The 6,875-nt window shown below is 45.8% G+C and overlaps 1 pseudogene; it reads right to left on the minus strand.

The window, feature by feature from the left end:
* Positions 1-1,227: 1,227 nt before the first annotated feature.
* Positions 1,228-6,362, minus strand: LOC102726047 (elongin-B-like; annotated as a pseudogene).
* Between the last annotated feature and the right edge of the window lie 513 nt (positions 6,363-6,875).

Consider the following 6,875-nt stretch of genomic DNA (forward strand, 5'->3'; position numbering starts at 1 on the left):
AAATCAATTACAATGTAAGTATGTATCTTAGGTAGGTTAGATTGATTTCTCAGTAGTAAAGAGCAAGAGGTTTGCAAAGTATTTTTTATAAAATGAGGCCATTGGATCTGATTCAGTTGAGGATCATGAGCAAAGATAGAAGGATGAAGCGGGAGAAGCCACTGGACGCTGCCTCCGGAAGGTCAAAAAGGTGGATGAGATACACATGAGGAGAAGTAGGGAGGACATGCGGTTGAGGGAGTTATCCTGTGCCTTATCCTTGGTCAAGTTGGAGGTTAGGATGTGTTCAGAGTGAAGAAGGAAGTGAATTTAATAAAATCGACATAAAAGAGAGAGGGAAATCTAAAAGAGTCTGTTGGAGGGAATGGTGCTGCAGATCGTGGGAACATTGCCAGGCAGTCTTGAAAGCCCAGCTGTGGTTGGAAATCACAGATTTGTTCGGAGCCTCATCGGCACCATGGTGAGAGCTTTGCCAGGGCGCTCAGCAAGAGTGCTTCTCTGTGGGAGCCCAGAGGAGCATGGCTGAATTAATTCCGGTTGGAGTTTCCCAAGCAGGAATGACAGAAGAATAAAAGGTCAAAGATATTATGTGTATTAACTAGCAGACTGAGTGGTGTAGCAGTGAACCATGATTAGAGCCAAAAGTGACGGCTAAGAAACTTTTATGACCTAAAGGACCCTGGTCAACACCAGGGGCCCCAGCAGTGGTACATCCTTCCTCTTTCTATTCCAACAGTGAAATCAGCTTTATTCCCTACTTGGTTTGTTAGTTGGGGGAGCTCTTTTAAAATATTTTTCTCTGTTTGGCCAAATGAAATTTTTGACACTGGCTTTCATGGGCTGCCATTCTCCCAGGTTGCCGTAAAGAAAAAAATCCAGGGTTGACAACTTCCGTGGCCTCCTATTGTAAATGGTGGTGGGCTTTGCTAAGCCGAAGGCAAGTGTTAACAAATCCAGAGGGAGAATAGCCCTTCGGTGAGACGATCAGTAAAAACTAAGTGGCAAATAGGAAATATAGCTAATGGAAAACTCTTGGTTTGAAAAGTTCTGTAAATTTCCACATGTACTCTGAGGAGTGGGGCTCTTTAGAATCAGGAGGGAACTTACAAGTTTCCCGTTTAAATTTTCATCCAAATTTCCATTTCCAAATGTTGAAATCCTTTTTCTCAGACACCCACATCTCTCTTATTGGGGGAGGGGTCTCCTGGGGGTGGGCCCAGGGCCCTCTCACCGCGCCCCCTGTTCATTGGCACCGCTCCCAGAGTCCTGTGGGGTCATCACACCGGGCAGCTCAAGTGGGCTGGGGCAGGGCTCCATGTGCAGGGCCTGGAAACTTCATCTGCCTGGGAGACTAGCCCTTCAGTGGCTGGGGTCTGCGGCCACCCAATCTCACTGGTGAAACCACACTCTCCCAGCACCCTGCCGCCATCCAGAAGCTGGTCATCCCTGTAGAGCAGCTGCATGTCAGGGCACCGCTTGAGGATGCCCTCAACGATGAGCTTCAGCTTCAGCACTGGCCTCCACTCCTTCGCCTCCGTGATGATGATGGTCTTGTGGCACTGGATCAGGAGAAACACATCCTGGGGGGCGGCGGGCCAGCGTGAGGGGGGATCTCTAGACCCCACCTTGCAGGGCCTGCCACCCCCCGCCCCTCTATACCTTCCATACCCCCCCTCATCCTGCCCCAGCCCAGCCTCCAAATGTTGAAGTCTTAAGTATTAGCCTCTAGCTGCATAATCCAAATCCCAGCCTGTTCCCCTCTGCTCCTTAACTACAGAGGAAGCAAAAAGGAGTACAGGAAAGGAAAAGGGTCGCCACCCGATGCCCGTATTTAGATTTGGGGACTAAAATAGGGAGTGAGGGGGAGCGAGGGGAGAGTTGACTCACCAGCAAAGTTACTGGAAGCTGAGGACATCTGGCAGTTGGCAGGCAGCTCAGTGACATTGGGAATGTCAGGGGCCCTGGGGGATGGGGGCACGAACTGTGCGAATTGATAGGGGTTGCAGACCAATGTGGAAACTAATACTAAATGGCTAATAAGTTGCTAGGGATTCCTGCCTTGAAGGATCATGACTAGAAGTGACTAAAACCAACAAGAATTAGGGTCATGAGTATATCACAAAGTGGGAAAAGGGTATAAAGAGGAAATGCACAGAAGGAAAAACCCAAATGGCTAATAAGTATATGAACAGTTACATAAACACTAATAATCATAGAACTGCGAACAAAAATGAGTCGTTGGAGACTGGCAAAAATTAGACACTGAAATAAAACATTGGCAACGATGTGGAGGCGTAGGAGGCCTCAGACATCGCTAATGGCCGTGCAGACCAGTAAAGCCATTCTGGAAAGCGATTTGGCAGAACTTAATGGAACAAACGTGAGACTGCTCTGTGACCAGGGATTGTTTTCTCAACATAGACCCAAGAGAAAGTCCTTTAAAGTTTCTGTAGGGACATCACCAAGGACACCGTCATGGTGGTGTTCCTGGTAAGGAGAAGTTGGAAACCTTCTAGGTGCCTGTCGCTAGGGGAGTGTATGGGAAAATGGTAGAGGCATACAGTGGTCTGCTCTTCAGTACTTAGAAGCAGGAACTAGATGTGCTCAGGGTAGAAGGATAGATTTTTAAAAAATAGAGCTGAGTGAAAAACCAAAGCTGAAGAAAGAGAACAATACCATCCACAATGTGAAGCATATACAGACACAGTAAGTGTCCCTGAGTATTTTGCAAAGATGCTGTATTTATTTAGGAAATTAGAATGGCTATAACAGAAGCACTCTAAATGATCATACATTAAACTAGATACATTTTTTTCTCTTGTAAAAACTCAGACGGGCAGCCCACGGGAGTACTGTGACTCAAAATCACCGAGGACCCAACTGCTTCTATTCTTGTGCTTTCCCACCTCATTGTGGCTTATAGGTCCAGGTCCTCTGAGGCTGCTTGATCTCCTCCCTCACCCTCCCAGTTGGGGCATGGGAAGGAAGAAGAGGAAGGAGAAGTACACATTTCTGCCTATAGGGCAACCTAGAAGTTGACACGTCACTTCTGCCCGTGTCCCATTGCCAAAATTAGGTGCTGTCGTCAGCCTAACAGCCCACTACAAATTCTGTTAGTGCGTAAGGGAGACAAGAAGCAGCGTCCATCACAAACATGTACATAAGTAACGCAAATCAGGCACATTAACGTGGGGACCTGAGGAGGGAGGAGGGAGAAGGACATTTATATGAAACAAGAAAGCGTCCTTATGTGGGTTCATGAGGACAGTATATCACAAACTAAGACCTATGACTAAGGCATTCCTCTGCACCTGGAGTTCATTTAAAAAAAAAAAAAAGGAAGAGACAAGGAATGGAAATGGAAGGGAAGGAAGAACAGAAAAGAAAGAAGGACGGCAGAGGTTCCAGTCGTGTGGAAAGTTCTCAGGGGAGCGGTATGGGGGACTGACACTGCACCGTGAGTTGCAGCTATTCCAGGACCAGAGGGCACTGTTGCTAATAGTCTCGTGAAACCGCCGAAGAGAAGCCATGTTGGCCTCTGATGTCCTAGGTCAGCTCGTCTTTGTGTCCCTGCTGTTCCCTGAGCAATTCCAATTGCTTGAGTGCACAGAGAGCTGGTTCCGTGGAAGATCAGGGGTGGGATTTTCCAGGCTGAGGATTCTGTGGGTCAGTGAGCTGGCCATCCTCGCTTGCAAACCCCAGGAAGAACAGAGAGATGGGCAGCGGGGCTAAACTCTCATGCTGCCCTGCTCTGGGGAGGAAGGAACGAAGAGGAAGAAGCAGGCTCACCAGGCTGCAGAGTGTTTGGCGGGAAAACACTGACCTGGGTTGAGAGTTTAGCAAATCCCATTTGACTATTGCCCAGAAGAGAGGCCTCAGTGATTATGCTGTAGTTAACTCAGAAGTGGCTATAGTGAACATCATTAACATATACATGTATTATGGAAGTCAGTTATTTTGTATTTAGACGACCGCTCTCTGTGTCTTTGGTAGAATAGAAAGAGAGAGTAAGAATAGCTTAGAAACAATACAGCTGCAAGGTCACGTTCTTGTTTTAATCCTTACAGATGAGCAGTCTTGGGCAGTCACTTAACCTCTTACAGCCTCCCTTTCCTCACTGGCACAAGGAACTGAGCAGCAGTCACCTAGCAGGGTTAGTTAGGACACTGTAGGTAATGCCATTAAGTGTCTGCAACGCCTGGCTTCCGGAGGGGTCCGACCATTATTACCATTGTCCACTAAATATTGGAATAGGTCTTTTCCCCTATAAATGTTTAGTTGGTCACTTGGTTAACTCTTCAGTTCACCATATTTCTTTGCTAATAAGTGTGTGTGCATGTGTGGAGAGTGAGGGACAGCATTAACACTGCATCTCTCATTTCCATATAAACTGGGCGTCTTTAATTCTGTTAATCATTTTGAACCTGCAAGTCAGTCCTTTTGTCCATTGTTGAAACAGTTGGTTCTGGAAAACATGACAACATAAGCCACAAAGAACAAGCAGGGGGAGGGGAGTGGCGGGGGACGCATGAAGTCAGGTGATGTGGCGAGAAGGCTTTGTTCTGATCAGGTACTTGGGCAGCCTTCCAATCTTTGGTTATGCCATTACAAAAGAAATGCCACTCAGAACCTTTGAAACTGCTGACGGAAAAAAAGAGTCAATGGAACAAAATCTTGAACTTGGAGGAATCTTAGCTGTCCATGAGAGTGGTCCTGCTGTTTTCTGGGAACACGTGCAAAAGCAGAATAAGGGGCAACACACCAGTGCATTTCAGAATGAAGCTCTGCACTCCGGGAGAGCCAAAGCGAGGCTTCACCTAGCTCAAGGACCAAATCAATCACCAACACAGCTCAGATTTCAAACACGCTGATAGAGAAACCAGTATTTTTCAGTGAGTGACTTCCAGCATCTATTTCCATCCCAAACTGAAAGAAATCTGATAATAGCAAGGAGACTTCTCCACTCTCTGGGATTTGCAGGAGATAATAACACCTCTGAAGGATTAAAGGTATCATCTGCATTTCTTGCCCTATTAAGACCTGATTGTCTTTCAATTACTACCCATTGCTCGGTCTGTGGCTCTAAGACCCGACAGTAGTTAAGAGAGAATGTATTTATTGTAAAATCATGCATATTTTAATGGGGCTCCTTAGCACAAACTTATTTCTTAAGGATAGGATACTAATCATAGAAATTAGGGAACGCATTTGCAAACTTTAAATTGAACCTCATTGCAGCGCAGTAAGTTTTGAAGAAATGAACACCCTGCACCAAGAAAAGGAGATATGTAATGATCATTTCTTCATAAAAAGAATATAGATTAATGGTATAAAAATGTTCTCGCTCACTTCTAGGAAAGGTCTGTAGATGAGTTTGTTCGTTGTACACAAGGAGAACTATGTAGATAATTTCTTTTTGCCTTGGCATTCAATTGTAACACTTCCTTTTATGCATGTACCTGTAACCTCTATCCCTTCGTCTCTTTTATATAATCTCTTTTTTGTTCTTTAATTCTTAATTCTCCTATTTTATATAATATTTGATTTTATGAGATGCCTTGGATATTCCTGGGGATCTAGGTGTTTTAAAAATCCGTCAGATAAACCCTTTCTCCCCTGGGTGAAATGAGGCGAATTCCCTTAATATTCCATTATCACACACAGACATTTGCCACAGTCCTTAGGAACTTTCTTGTTGTCCTTATGTTCAAGTTGCTTCTTTCCCTGAAAGCTACCCTGTCCCCTTAACCTTCACTATCCTGTTCTGGCTCAAGTAGTGGCCTTATCGTGCCCAGATTACACCGTCTCCGCCCTGCCACGCTCTCCAGCCAAATTTCCCTTCCATTTAATCCCCAAAGTGATGCCAAGTTGACTTTCTTCATAGACAGCTCAAGGCCTCCAAGGTCACTCTCTGCCATGGCTGAAAGCTGAGGTTATGTTCATTCAGCCCCAGACTCTAATCAGAAGTGAGTGGCTAAAAGCCCAAGGACGGTGTGACCAGCCTCCCAGGCTGTTAGGCCCAGCCAGGTGAGTAGGTTGTTTTCTTCTGGAGGGATTTGAACTTTCCTTATTGAGACCAAATAGACAAGATTGAGCTTTTATTCCCAAGGATTGTTGTCTTATCTGCCAAGTCTCAGTCGCAGGACAGGGGCTCCAGGAGTTCGCATGTTTATTACTGGACGTGGTGACAGCTGTTGACGCCTTTGGTCTGTGAAAAAGGGATTACAGATCCATCCAAGGACCATGGAAGAGAAGCATTTTCAGATAGAAAACAACAAAAATAGTTTGCTGTAGTACATGCTCTTTACCTGGTGCTCTTGACGGGACGTTCGCTTGGGACCTCCCTTAGCTACCCTCTGCATGTTGGCCGGCTCAGAGTGCCACTCACCAAGCCAATGTCATGTGGTCTGCTCATTTTCCAGGGCTGCTGGAACCAAGTACTAAAACTGGGTGGCTTCCAACAACATAAATTTATTTTCTCAGTGTTCTTGAAGTCTGGAAGTCTGAAATTAGGGTGTCAGCAGGTCCATGCTCTCTCAGGTCCATGCTCTCTCTCTGAGGCTTTGGAGGAGAATCATTACTTGCTTCTTCGTAGCTCCTGGCAGTTTGACCTTGGCATTCCCTGGTTTGTAGCGGCAGCCTTCTACAGTGTGCCTCTGCCCAACCCAAAGCCGTCCTGTCCCTTATGTCTCTGTGTCTTCACGTGACCTTCTCTTGGCTTAGAAGCATACTGTCACATTAGATTGAGAGCTCATCTTACTCCAGGAAGACTCCACCTTTACTAATTACATCTGCAAAGACGTATTTCCAAATACAAGGTCAGATTCTGAGGCATTGGGGTTAGGACTTTAGCTATCCTTTTGGAAGTACATGAT

The sequence above is a fragment of the Leptonychotes weddellii genome, chromosome 7 (genome assembly GCF_054177405.1).
Source record: "Leptonychotes weddellii isolate Sample4059 chromosome 7, ASM5417740v2, whole genome shotgun sequence".
Taxonomy (NCBI): Eukaryota; Metazoa; Chordata; class Mammalia; order Carnivora; family Phocidae; genus Leptonychotes; species Leptonychotes weddellii.